The sequence below is a fragment of the Marmota monax genome, unplaced genomic scaffold (assembly GCF_021218885.2).
Source record: "Marmota monax isolate L192 unplaced genomic scaffold, Marmota_monax_Labrador192_F-V1.1 WCK01_AAM20220418_F8-fsc00125, whole genome shotgun sequence".
In the NCBI taxonomy this organism is placed as follows: Eukaryota; Metazoa; Chordata; class Mammalia; order Rodentia; family Sciuridae; genus Marmota; species Marmota monax.
The window spans coordinates 7,680,146-7,692,478 of NW_026695235.1; the positions used below are offsets into that span (position 1 = coordinate 7,680,146).

Here is a 12,333-nt window from a genome sequence, read left to right on the forward strand (position 1 = left end):
AGGGGTGGTGGGGGATGAAGGAAAGACAGACACACACAGAGAGGGAAAGGTGGGGGCAGGTGATTCAGCAAAGGCATGACCGACCCAGAGCTGGCTCAGCACATTTAGTATATAGGCTCCACCAAAAGGTTATTTGTGGGAAAGTCTCATCCAAGCAGGCAGTCTGAGGATGCGGGACTGGCAAGACACTGGAGTCATCTTGTTTTGCTCAGAATTCTCTATCCCTGGGAGTTGGTGTCTGAACTCAAGGCCTCCACTGATAACACTTTTCTTACACCGTCTCCACCCGCTTCATTGTGCATGTTGACCTTCAGGGGGACCCAAATCTGTCAGCCATGGTAAGAGAATGACTGCAGAGAGAGGAGTCCTCTTATCAGCCCCTGCCCAACTACACCCTCACTGACCCGAGACTGAAATACACTTCCCTGTGCTGAGACGTGAGATTCTCGGGGTTTCAAGTTATAGAGACTAGCTATATGTAACTAGAACATGCCAGGAATAGAGTATTTAAAACCCAAGACGACAATACAATACTTAAGTTACAAAAATATTGAAAGTCATGTCTGGAAAGGATGCCTCTCAATTTCGCTACAGAGTGGCATCTCACCAGTGTGCACTTGAAGGATCATCTAATTCAAAGGTCTGCACACGTTTTCTATAAAGGATCAACTAGGGAGTAGGTATTTTTGAGTTTATGGACCACATATACCTCTCTCACAATTCCTCCACCCCTACAGCATGGAAGTCGCCCTGTATATACAGGCAATGTGTCACCTAGTGGGCATGGGCTGATTTGGCCTGCAGGCTATAGTTCACCAACCCAATTTAACTTCTCAAGCCCTTATTTCTCCATCTATAAAAACAGGGATGTTGGGCTGGGGTTGTGGCTCAGCGGTAGAGCGCTTGCCTAGCATGTGCGAGGCCCTGGGTTCAATCCTCAATACCACATAAAAATAAATAAATAAACAAAATAAAGGTATTGTGTCTAAGCAAAAAATAAATATTAAAAAAAACAGGGATGTAATAAATACTATTCAAAGTGGTTGTTTGGAGGATGAGTTAATGAATTAGTTAATATGCAGTATAATACTCAGTTTTGTGTTACTCTAACAAAATACATGAGGCAACTAACTTAAAAAGAGAAAAGGTTTATTTGGGTCCATAGTTTTAGATGCTCACAGAGAGCTCCATCACTTTGGGCCTGTGATGAGGCAGCACATCATGGCAAGAGCAAACAGAGGCAGGAAGGATCCAGGATCCTACAATTCCCTTTGAAATGGGCCTTAGGATTTTCCATTACTCTCCAGCACCCAAGAGTCCACAGCACCTCCCAGTTGTGCCACCTGGGACCAAGTCTTCAACTCATCTAACTCTAGGGGACCTTCAGCATCCAAACCAACATGCATGTGGGAATAGTTTAGCATAACATACACCATGTAATAATCATAAAAATATAACAGTAATCATTGCTACCATTGTTATTTTATTAATTGTTGTTATTATTTATTTTTATTGCAATACATCTATGGAGCTCGGGGGTGTGACTGATAAGTAATGAACGACAACACCAGCTGCGCTGGTGACTTCCTCACAACCATCCTCTAGGGAGAGTGTCATTGCCATTCACCTCCACAGCGGGGAAACTGACTTGTATGGCCGCTCGGTAACCAGTAGGAGGCAGTAGTGTCTATGAGCACAGTCAGCCTGGCGAGGCCTCATCCAGACCCTGGTGCTAGGGGATTCCCTGTCACAGACTCGGAGCCGACTGTGTTCCTGACTTCCACGGGGCAGCCAAGAACGTGCGGCCTGGTGAACACCGGCATTACCATGCGAGGGTTCATGGGTTTGCTTTTAGCAAACCTGCTAATAATGTTACCGAGAGAGTGTAGAAGGGAAGCAAGGGACGCTCAAAGGGCCTGGAAAAGCCGTAGAAGGAGGTGCTGCCAGCTGCTGTGTTCACTGCATTAATTTTTAAACTCCTGGGTATGTCAGCAGATGGTGACACAAAACTTCTCACTCATTTATGTGCATGTAACAAAAATGCTGTTTTCTATGAAAAAATCAAAACAGGACACTTATTTCTTCTCCTCTCCTGTTTTCTTCCACAAATTAAGATTTTATTTATCCCTGTCCACACCCTCCTTTCCTTTCCACTTTTTTGTAAGTTACAGATTGTCCTTCTGTTCTTTGGTGACACTTTAGCAGACATACTTGATTCTAATATTAATGAATTTCTTAGCCATTTTTACCAACTATAGAAATATTTGAGTTTCCTTTACGTCCAATTGTTCCCTCCCACTTTCAATACAATAGTTATCTAAGAGTTCAGTTGGACCTCATTGGTATATTTTATATTTATTTGCAAATTAAAATAGTCCCTAAGTCACCTATAGTTATTTTACCTTGTCAATACTTGTTAGATGTACCTATATGTTTACCAATTATTTATTTACCATAGTCTCTTGTCATATTTTTATTCTCTTTATGTTTAATTTTTAAAATTAAAGTCCATATTTAAAAGTTTGTGGTTCTTATTAAGGTTTTGTGTGAACAAAAATATTATTTCATTCTTGCCTGTGAATAGCAGCTTATTTGCATATAAAATTTTGCAATATTTTTTCCTCTGCGTATTTTAACTACATTATTTCACCATTTCCTGATTATTATTTTTTAAGAAATCTGTACTACATAATTTGCTGTTCCTTTGTAGTTGTTCTGCTTTTCTCTCTGGTGCTTTTTACTATTTTATCTTTGGTTTAGCATTCTGTAGATTCACTTCAATGTGCCCACGTGTGGTTTTCCTGTTTAGGACTCAGTATATTTCTTGGATCTGTCCTTGAAGAGTACTGGAGAATTCTCAGCAATCGTTTATTTGAATGTTTACTCTTCCCTATTTTTTTCTATTTCCTTTCTATAATACTCTATAAAAACACATGGAAGTTGTATATCATATATTACATTTTTTTCTCTATGTTCTAAGTATTCTTCCTTATATGTATCTTCCAGATCACTAATCTTCTCTCCAACCATATCACTTCTTTGCTTATCTGCCAATTGAGATTTTTAATTTCAATGATTACATTTTATTTCTCAAAGATTTAGCTTATTCTTTTACAATCTGTTTATTTTATTCCTTTTTACTAGTATCTATTTTTTAGCCTATAACTGGAATCATTTTAAACACACTTACTTTATATTCTCTTTCAGACTGTTATTTATTTATCCCGGGTTACTCTGGTTTTAACACTGCTACGCATGTTGTGCCTGCTGACCTTTGAGTGCAGGATATTTCATCCTCATATATTTTAATTTTTAATATTGAGATTTACTTTTTTTCCCATGTGCTCTGTTATGAGAGTGTTTCTCAAAAGAGATTTTATCTCTGCTTTTCTCAAATTCCAAAGGGACACACAGGTATGGAACAATTAGTATACTCATTTCTTATCCAAGGAATTCCAGGGCAGAGTGGGAAGTGAGAATTTGAGCCAGGATCCTGTGCTTAGGAAAGGGCTGTATTATGAATTTGGGGGAGATTTCTCTCTTCATACCTGAATTCAGGCACAAAGAGACTGACTTCCTTATAATCCTGTTCTGCTGCCCAGGTAATTTCCTGATCCTATCTTCACAGAGTCATACCCCAATCAGAGACCCTCAGTTCCCACTCTTATTTATGTAGCTCCAAGATCTCAATTCTTATCTCTTATGGGCCATGAAAATTAGACTTTCATATTTTTTAAACCAAAATCCACTTCACCCCTACCTGCCTCCGCATTGGGTTACATGTTTCTGATATTTCCATAAAGAATCACCAATGCATTTTTGGAAAAAAAAAATACTATGCAGCTTTTCTAAATATTTGCAGTGTGAAGCTTTTTCAGGTAATCAAGCTGCCAAAGTTCTGGCCACTGCCCTGACATTTGAAGGTCGATGTTTATCATCTGACCCAGGCTGTTATGATATCCCAAAGGATACTCTCTTAAATTCAGCATAAAGGTGAGCTGGAGGGCTAACACGTGTAATATGTTCTCTTCTGAAAACTCAGTGTAACACATCAGGTGGCCTTCTCCATTTTCTAAATGACAAGTTATATGTGTTTTGTTTTCTCAATTTGCCCACCAATACTGAGGCCTCACTTTTCTTGTGAGAGGACCACAGGAAAACAGTCTTATGTTTTGCAGTAGCCAATGTGGTTCTACCAGTGCCCAGCAGATGGTGTGGCTCTAACCAGTGTCCAGGGCAGGGCCTGCATGCAGGAAGCCATTCGTCACTTAAAGCAGGGTTGTGTTGAAGTGTCTGAGCTGTGTGAAATCCAAGGTCGTCCAGGAAGCCTATAGATCCTAATCTGTCCCCAATAACACACTGAGGTGTTGTCTGCCCACACAGTTCCATTTAATTTTGTTCAATTTCCTCAAAAGAAAAAAAAAAAGTGGTTTTCTTGACAGCAGAGAACAAGAGGTCATAAGCAGCAGAGGGGGTCAAAAGTCTGCCTGTTCTGGAACATTCCACCAGGTAGTCTTTCCTTGATGGTAAAGCACCATTTCACTGAATAAAACTAGTGTTCCCTCCCCAAACAAACAAACAACAAAACTCATTCCCAGTCTGCTTTGCCACTGCACGGAATTACCTGGATTTTTCCTTTTCTTAAGAGGAACTCCTGGCCCCTGAGCCAGCAGCCCCCACTTTGAGAGAGTGAGAGCCCCACCTTCATGTCTCCCAATGTTGTGGGCCATGTTAAAACAGCTGGTGCCGTCCCAAGGATGGCACAAGTCCCCTGTGAGGCAAGGAAGTCGTGGAGAAGAGCAATCTTTCAAACCCAGTCTCGATGCCTTGACTTGGACAAATGGAGCTGCTCACCTGAGATCCCACTGGACACCCAGCCACGGAGGGACAGGTCAGAACCGCCGGTTGGAATGCTCCCATGTTGGACCGTCATCAGAAAAGGAAAGAGGGGTGATGGGAAGGATTTGGCTCAGGGTGGGACGACTTCGACATCAGGCCTCAGAGTGGGATGGGTTGACAGAGAAAACTAAGCCTGGCGCAAGGCCAGGAAGCAGAGGGACACTGAGCTGGAAACTGCTGGCCCTGGAGAGGCAGGCTGCAGACCCCGAGCCGCTGCCCCCACCTGACCTTCAGACAGCGTCCCCAGGGCTCTGCTGGACATGCCTGCAGCCTGGGAGCTCAGTCAGGGCTGTGGAAGGACTTTCCCTGTGGATCCCACTGTCTTGATATGGAGGGAGGGCATCACGGTGAGCGCTGCCCAGGCCCAGGACGGAGTCTGCGGCTCAGGCTGGGTAAACCCGGGCACTTCTCCTTGACGTGGGCCTGTGTTCTCTTTGCTTTCCCTTGTCCCATTGCTGCAGACCTTTGTGAAAGAAGGTGGTCCATTTCCTTCACCACTGTCTGACCCAACACCGTGGAGTCCCATCTGCCCATCTTTCTGCCGCATTCCAGGATTTGCGATTCTGCTTTGGGTTCCTCCTGGGTTCTCTGTGCCTCATTTTCCCCACCTGTCCCTTTTTTTTCCCACCTGTGTGCTGGACCGCGGTGGCGTGAGGCACGTGCCCTCTGGCTTTCCTTGCCAATCAACATTTGCATCTTCAAATTGATGGAGTTTTTGTTGAGCTTCTTCAATACAAATTAAAATCCTGATGGCTAAGAAACCAAAAACAACGAAATTCTCATCAAACATTGTTCTTGAATTTCTATGAAATCTTATTTGGGTTTTTCTTTCTGTGCATAAGTATCAATGATATTCATTCTGTTATTACCAAGTCAACATTGGCAACAGAGAAAGCATTTTTATTTCTCCAAACACTTTCTATTTAGGATTATTGTACTGAATGTGTGGGGATCTAATCTAATCTATTTGTCCCTTGGCCTCCTGGTCCCAGCCCCCAGGCCCCCCTGCTCCCCCACCACCAATGGATACAAATTCTGCAAATGCTCAAGTCCTTACATAAAATGGCACAATATTTGCACACAACTTAGGCACATTCCACAGTGTCCTTCAAAATCAATGCTAGATTGTATCTAATATCTGATATAAGTGCTGTATAAATAGTTGTCATACTGTATTGTCTAGGGAATAGTGACAAGAAAATCATCTGTACACGTTTAGTACACATGCATTTTTTAAAAAACAGTTTCATTCATGGTTGGTTAAATCCATGAATGTGTTGCTTGAGGAAATTGAGGTCCAGGTGTACTTTGTTGGACATTTACCAGGGATGATGGTAATAATGGGGACTTAGATGAGGTCCCAACTTGTGCAGAGGAAGGATTACATCTCAACTGTTTTCCTAACGGGGGTCCCTTGATCTCTAGGACACCAGCTGACTGTAATAGCAGTAATCCATTCTTCAGCCTGTTGTGAGAAAAAGGGGAGAATGTTTAACTTCTACAACTATGGAGAATTAGTGAGAGCTGAAGGCTTCAGATCCCGTCCCCTCCCTGTCAGCCTCTGGGGACATGCTTCTGGAATCCAGTGGGCAGAGGCCCAGAATGCCCCTGAACTCCTGAAACATGTGGGACAGCTCCCATCTTCCTCAATAAGCAAGGACTAGGGCCCAAAATATCAATGTGACAATATGGATAAATGCTGCTCTAGTAAATTATTTTTCTAAAAATACCAGTGTACCACAACACACACAACATGAATAATCTAGAGAAATTGGAACTTTTTTTTTCTGATACAAGGGATTGAACCCAGAGGCACTCGACCACTGAGCCACATCCCCAGCCCTATTTTGTATTTTATTTAGAGACACAATCTCACTGAGTTGCTTAGTGTCTTACCATTGCTGAGGCTGGCTTTGAACTCCCAATCCTCCTGTCTCAGCCTCCAGTGCCCATTGAGAAATTAGATTTTTAACACCTTCATTGGATGTACAATTTACTTGCCAGACAAGTTGCACCTTGGAAGTGTGGGATTCAGTGGGTTTTGGTTTGTTCACAGAGTTGTGCCATCACCACAATCAATTTTACATTTCCATCACCTCAAAAAGAAACCTGATACCTCTGAGCCATTCTGCTCCTGTCTTGCCCCTGGCTGCCCACCCCTCCTGCCCTGGGCAGCCACCAATCTTCTTTCTATCTCTAGTATATTTTTCCCATTTGGGACATACATATATTTTTTCAAAGAATAATTTACAGATTGCTAATAATTCTTCTGTAAGTAATCAGTAGACTGTACTAGTGAAGCCATCTGGGCCTGAGATCTTTTGGGGGTAGTTTTTAGCTAGTAATCCAATCATTCTACTTGCTAGAGGTTTACTCAAATTTTTAATTTTCTCTTTCTTCTTGAGTCAGTTATAGCTAGGAATTTATCCATTTCATCAATGACCTTATCCTTTCATACCATTTTCTTATAGTACTTTTTATTTCTGTAAGGTTAGTAGTGATGTTCCCTCTTTAATTCTTGGTTTGAATAATTTGAGTCTTCTCTCTTATTTGCTTAGTCTGTTGAGCTAAAATTTGGTTAATTTTGTTTTTAGTGATTTTTTTATATGCTTTTCTAATTTCTGCTTCATTAATTAGTGCTCTAATTTTTTTCTTACTTCCTTATGCTGACATTTACTTTTCCAGTGTCTTAGGGTAAAGTTTGGGTTGTGGATTTGAAATCTTTTTTTTTTTAAAAGGTAGCCCAGGTTTTTTTTTTTTTTTTAGTTGTTGATGGACCTTTATTTATTTATTAATTTATATGTGGTGCTGAGAATCGAACCCAGTGCCTCACACATGCGAGGCAAGCACTTTACTACTGAGCCACAACCCCAGCCCTTGAAATCTTTTTAATGCAGGTATTTATGGCTATGTATTTTCCTCTACGCACTGCTTTATCTGCATACCGTATTTCAGCATGTTGTATTTTTATTTTAATGCATCTCAAAGGATTTACTAATTTCCTTTGTGATTTCTTGTTTCACCTGTTGATGATTTAAGAAGTTTCCTTTTGGGCTGGGGATGTGGCTCAAGCGGTAGCGCGTTCACCTGGCATGCATGTGGCCCGGGTTTGATCCTCAGCACCACATACAAACAAAGATGTTGTGTCCGCCGAAAACTAAAACAATAAATACTAAAATTCTCTCTCTCTCTCTAAAAAAAAAAAAAAAAAGAAGAAGAAGTTTCCTTTCTACATATTTGTGAATTTTTACCATTTTATTCTATTATTGATTTCTAATTTCACCCACTGTGTTCATAGAACATACTTTGCATGACTTCAGACTGTTTAAATTTTACTTAGGCTTGTTTCCTTGCTTAACATATGGACTATCCTGAAAAATGTGTCCCTGGTTAAAAAAAAAAAAAAGTATGTTTGTTATTGTCCAGTGAGGTGGTCTATAGATGTTTGTTAGTTGTAGTTTGTAATTTGTTGTTCTGTTGTTTAAATCTTATATCTTGTTTAGTTTTCTTCTTAGTTGTTGTATACATTATTGAAAGTGAAGTTTTAAGTTCTCACTACTGTTATTGAATTGTCTATTTCTTTCTTTAATTCTTTCAAGTTTTACTTTATGTATTTTGGGACATTCTTGTTAAGTGCATAGATAATTGCTATGTTTTTCTCATAGATAGACCCTTTTCTCATTATTACATGGGCTCTTTTTCTCCAATAATGTTATTTTGTTTTAAAGGCTACTTTGCTGGTATTTGCATACCCACTCCAGTTCCCTTGTGATTAACATCTTCATCCTTTGACTTTTGTCCTATTTCTACTTCTGAATCTACATTTTGCCTTTTTGTGGATAGAAAGTACTTGGATCTTCTTGGGTCTTTTTAAACCAGATCTGATAGTTTCAGCCTTTTGATTTCACTCTTAAGCCACTTGTGTCTAATGTTATTATTGATTTGTTTGCATCTGTGTCTCCCATTTTACCTGCTCTGTTGCATGTCACATTCTGTTCCTGTGCCCCTCCTTTATTTTTGGATTGTATTAAATGCATATGTTTAGTGTGATATTAATCCCTTTAGTGATTTTTAATAAATATTCTCATTCTTAGTGATTGCTGTAGGCCTTCAGAATGTATCTTAATTTGTCAGAATTGACTTTAGATTTATATTAATACCAGTGAAATATAGAAACATGTTTCCTGCATATTTTCAGCTTCCCTTTTATATTATGGTATACACTGTTTTTAAATATGCTACAAACCTAACCTAATAATATATTGTTATATATAAAGTTTATATAGTTTTATGTCTTTTAAGGAAGCAGAGAGATAATGCATATTTATAGAACTTATTGTGTTAATTTTCTCATTTATCCTTTCTAATTCTCTTCATGAGCCCCTTGTATAATTAGGCCACAATCTGGTATAATCTCCTTACTCCACAATGGCTTTTCTCTCTGCTACCTCCTGTGTCTGTCATTGACAAAGATACTACATTTTTATAAATTATAAGGCACAGATTAAATTATTAATAAAAAAGTGTATATAGTGTGGTAAAATAATTACCCTGAGTTCCTGGTAGATCAAAAAGAAACAACTTCGTTTCTAGCAAGATTTAATACTGATAGTTAAGTGACTTCATGACGTTGTTATCTGTTCAAAGAGTCACCCAGGACTAAGTCCAAGTCCTTAATGACAATTTTACATCTGGGGTCACTTTCTGGAAGGGCAAAGATGCATTGAAACTATCACAACTTTTCCAATGTCAGCTATCCCATGGTTAGGGGGAACCAACTGGAATCCTGACAGTGGTATGACTAGAGAGTTGCTTTATGCCTACATAAATCTCTCAAAAAAATATGGGTTTATGCATAAAGACATGGTATTTGGAAATAATGAGCAAATGCCTTTTATAGTGTTTTATATTTCCTAATTTTAGGATTTGTTCAGCATCTTAAGTTTGACAAGTCTAAGAATGTAAACAGATGCACAGCTGGCAACAGAGAGGTGTTCTGTGACTCATGACTGAGCCATCCAGGTAGAGGATGCCTATCAGGCAGGTTAGGTGTGTTGCCCGATCACCTTCCCTGTGCTCAAGCAGAGCACATCATGGTGGTGGCACGTGGCAGAGCAAAACCACTCACCTCATCAGCCAAGGAGCACAAAGAGATAGAGGAAGGGGCCAGGGTCCCACAGCCTCCTTCAAGGATGTCCCTGCAATGACCCAGGGACCTCCCCCGAGGCTCCACCTCCTGAAGGTTTACCACCTCTCAATAGCAGTACCTGGGGGACAAAGACTTTAACACATGAACCTTTGGGGACATTAAACATACAAACTGCAGCATTCTGTCCCTCACTGTTCATTCACTTCATGGCCACTCAGCATAACCACTGGAGGTCCACTGCCACGGGTCTGCCAGACCTTGGACCAGAATCCCCCAAACTGTGGCGCTTTCCTCCGTGTAAGTTGACCATCTCAGGTATTTCATGATAGTGAAAGAAAGCTGACTAGGACGCATATTTTCAGACCATTTCCAACCCATGAGGAAGGATCCCTGTCAGTTTATGCAGCCTTGCTTCCTCAAAAGTGATTTCCAGTGACTGTCCTTAGTTACGAGGTCCTTCCTTCCACAGGGGATGGCTTAGTCCTAGGTGGGGGAGAAATGTGCTTTTCTCCTCTTCACTGTTCCAGGAAAAATACCCATTTTTACTCCTAAGGTCATGAAATGATTGCGTTGTAAAGCCTGTGTTTGGAACTACCTTCAGGACAGGTGGATGAACAAAATCAGCTTGTCTGCCATGGCTGGAGAGGCCCAGAATCAGGCAGTCTGGGCAGGGGAGGGTAACTCACCAGGACATCAGGCCCCAGGCTCCTCTTGACTTTCTGCTCGGTCACCGGTAGCACCAGCTCTTGCTCCTTGTGAAGAGGCTGGTCAGTCCATCACTGGCAGGAAGAAGGGAAAGGATGATGGACAAACGGGTCATGTCCAAGACAGAACCACAGAGGCAGGACAAGCCCTCAGCCAAAGCTGGGTTCACCTGTTGTGGCTGATGCACCACATGTGTCCACCAGGAGTAGGAAGCCATTACTCACGCGGAGAGGGTTTCGAGAGAGGGCAGGGCAGACTCGGAGACAGTTTGAAAATAGCTTGATGATAGGGTCAAGTGGCTGCCTGGCATTCACTGCAGATGGAGATGAGGCAGAGAGAGGGCTCCCGCACCTGGGCAGGGCCTGCTGGGGCCCAACGTGCCTTCAGTTCCAATGGAGGGAGCACCTGGCCTTCTCACCAGTTCTCTGGATGTTGGGCAAAAGCAGAAGGCAGAGTGGTGGGCTTGGAAACTGTCGACGTCTACAAGGGGTCAGACTCTCCTACACCATCTCATCTCCATGCTGTTCTGCTTGAACCTCAAGGCCTGCACTGCCCCGAGGGAGGACTGTTGGCACAGAAAGAGTTGAGGATGAGGCTGGCTGAGCAGGCAGCAGCAGCAGCCTCACCCACCCAACAGCACGTCCTTGCTGGGTCCTGGTTCCTTAGGAGATGTAGGGATCCAGGCCCATTTTCCATCCATGGCCAGGTCCTGGGAGCCACCGTCTCATGGCCCTTTCCAAAGCAATGAGGAGGGACCTGAGAGATGCCCTTGGGCCACAGCAGGACCTGGAGCATCTATCCGGTGGCAAAGCCAAGCATGCCACACAGGCACCCTAAAGCCCGATCACACGGTGCATCCTTTTGTTAGCTGGAGAGACGGAAGGAGTGCACAATCATAAAAAGAAACAGCCAATTCTGACTTCCAGGCTGGAGACTATCATGTTTTAAACCCCAGGAGGAACCCCTGAAAGACTCTTCATAGGGGGAGAAACTTTCCCCAGTGAAAGGAAAAGAGAGGAGGAAAAAAAGAAGTGAGAACGATGTGATAAAGTGTTTTCCAGAACACTCTGCCCAGGCCCTGCTGTGGAAAGAGGACACAGGGAAGCGGCCTCCTCTCTCTGGGTCTTTCCCCTTTCTCTTACTCAGGAGGATGTAACTCTCTGCTTACAAATGGTCCTGCAGTGGGGAACCAAGCCACTTGGGAAGATCTATAAGTCAAAGGCATGCCAGTGGATGTGCAAGGTGGCCATAAAGGCCTGCGGTTTCTGGGCCAAGTCCATCTGCAGAGATGAGCCTCTTCCTCTGGGCCATGGAAGCTGGTCATCAGCTCACTCCCAGAGGAGGGAGGAGGACTTGTCTGCCCGGAGCTGCAGGAGGAGCCTTTGGAGCCAGCTGTTCGTGTTTGTAGTATTTGGGGAGCCAGTGGATCTGGGGACGTATCCACACTTACCTCTAGGGACTCACCCAGAGACTTCTTTGGACATTGATATCACAACTTTGATGTCTGCAATCATCACTCAGTTCCCAGGATGCTGTTGTGTGACCAGTCCAAGGTCACAAAGCCACCTAGCCAGAAAGGA

At 42.4% G+C, this 12,333-nt stretch overlaps 1 long non-coding RNA gene across 7 annotated transcripts in view; it reads right to left on the reverse strand.

The window, feature by feature from the left end:
* Positions 1 to 1,132: 1,132 nt before the first annotated feature.
* The window catches only part of LOC124089118 (uncharacterized), a 29,822-nt gene continuing 18,621 nt past the window's right edge, over positions 1,133 to 12,333 (reverse strand). For 4 of the 7 annotated variants that reach the window (XR_006850617.2, XR_006850621.2, XR_009226209.1 and 1 more), the window contains 4 exons: positions 12,204 to 12,319; positions 10,735 to 11,318; positions 6,223 to 6,364; positions 1,133 to 5,652 (listed from right to left, as the gene is read on the reverse strand). This is a non-coding gene — a long non-coding RNA (uncharacterized LOC124089118). The remainder of the gene's footprint in view (positions 5,653 to 6,222; positions 6,365 to 10,734; positions 11,319 to 12,203; positions 12,320 to 12,333) is intronic. The other 3 variants (XR_006850618.2, XR_006850619.2, XR_006850620.2) reach the window with 3 other exon arrangements.